Here is a 2,202-nt window from a genome sequence, read left to right as displayed (position 1 = left end):
AGAGAGAGAGAGAGAATGTGTGTGTATATATATGAGAGAGGGAGAGAGAGAGAGAGAGAGAGAGAGAGAGAGAGACAGAGAGAGAGAGAGACAGAGAGAGAGAGAACATTTTTTTAACCCATTCCTCTGTTGAAGGGTACTTACGTTGGTTCCATAGATTGACTATTGGCTATTGCAAATTATGCTGCTGAAAATATTGGTGTGGCTGTACTCCTATAGAATGTTGATTTTAGATCTATTAAATATACACCAAAGAGTGGAACATGTATTGATTCATCCCTAGTTCTTAGCAGAGTCTCCATACTGTTTTCCAGAACAGTTCCATGAATTTGCAGTCCAACCAACAATGCATAAGTGAATCTTTTCCTCAACATCTTTGCCAGTACTTACTATTTATATTCTTGATAATTGCCATTTCTACTGGAGTGAGATGAAATCTCAATGTAGTTTTAATTTGCATTTCCCTGAATGCTAGAAATGTTGAACATTTTTCCACATATTAGTGGCCATTTGTATGTCTTCTTTTGAGAAGTGTCTATTTAGTTCTTTTGCCCATATATTAATTGGGTTACTTGTGTTATTTTGGTGTTAATTTTTTTAAGTTCTTTATATATTTGGAATATTAATGCCCTGAATCTCACTGTCATGTATATTCACAAGACACTAAAACGAACAAACAAAATAACAAACCAAACAAACAAACAAACAAAAAACACCTCTAAGTAAATAGAGTAAAGGAAAGGGAATAGTGTAGGGGGAAGGAGAAACAGAGTGAAAGGGAAGTACTTGGGATTGAATTAGAGCAAAGTATATTCCATGTTTTAATAATTATTTTAGAATAAGTTCTAATGCTATGCAGAACTAAAATGAACCAATTCAAAATTTTAAAATGTAAGAGGCAATGATAAATAAGAATGTATATTTCCTTTGGTGATGAGAATGTAAAGGATTTTAATTTCTGAAATTTTATGAGACCCTTAATTTATGATTATATTTGAAATAATTAAAAGTAGTTTAGTTTATGAAACACTGGAAATTAAATGAGGCCCTTGTCTAAGATAAGAGTGCTAAAAATGTAAAAGATAGAAAACGTATGAAAGACTCATCAGGAGGTCAAAGAAATTGTATTAAATTTGGTCCTCTGTGAATGAGATGAGTCAAAGACAATGACGGTGTCTTAAGTAAAGAGAAATGAAGAAAAGGTAGGAGTTTTGTTAGGGAGTTTATTATGACGAGAATCAGTTTTAGAAGAAGAAGTTGAAAAAATTCTAATATGAATAGGGGGTATTATTTTACGTATTATTTCCAATATATTTCTTTTAACTCCTAGAAATACCCTTCTTTGATTAACAAATAACATGGTAATGTGCCTTAAAAGATCCAAGGCACATGAAGTATTTGTGAAAAAGAATAATTTTATTCAAAGCCTGTGGCAATCCCTAATGGCAGAATTACAGCTCACACTGACAGTAATTCACTACTTAAAAGAAACTTCTAGGTTGTTATTGGCCAGTAGTCAGACTGGAAGGTTGACCATGGGCCATTAAGTAAAAATCTGAGCTGCCTACAGTGAAATGAGTTATTAGTTCCACCAAAACTAGAAAGCTAAGCATGTAACAGAACATTCTATTGTTAAATATAAATGTCATACCTAAGGCCAGGCCTGAACAGAAAATGAGAAACCATGTAAATCATTGGGGTATGATGTTTCAACCAATTATTAGACACAGATAAATCAATGTACCACAAATTCATGTTCATATGGTATCTACTTTTAGGATTAATCACCTCTCACTAAAGTCAAACATAGAGCACATGGAGAGTTCTCTATGAAAAATTAACCCAAGAGGAAAAAGTTCAAATTTTTCTTAAGTTATACTGCTCAGAAGTGGACAGTTACTGAATCTGTGGTTTGGTTTTGCCATCATTTTATAAACGATAATGAAATACTTAATATTAACATTTATTATTAATTAATAATATTAATAATGTTATTGTTAAATAATTAACATATTAACTAATATAAAACCCACTCACAGCTTAGTAAATAAAGTGAAATCTTATCATGCAACACAACTCGTGTTTACTTCTTCCCAATAACATTCCCTTTTCACCAAGGTAATCATTATAGTAAATTTTGTTTTCTCTTTAATATCTTTACATTGTATTTAATACTAATATATATCTACATAACATAAAATA

This window comes from Spermophilus citellus (genome assembly GCF_964194105.1).
Source record: "Spermophilus citellus genome assembly, chromosome: 5".
NCBI classification, from domain to species: domain Eukaryota; kingdom Metazoa; phylum Chordata; class Mammalia; order Rodentia; family Sciuridae; genus Spermophilus; species Spermophilus citellus.
Note: the sequence above shows the minus strand (reverse complement) of the source record.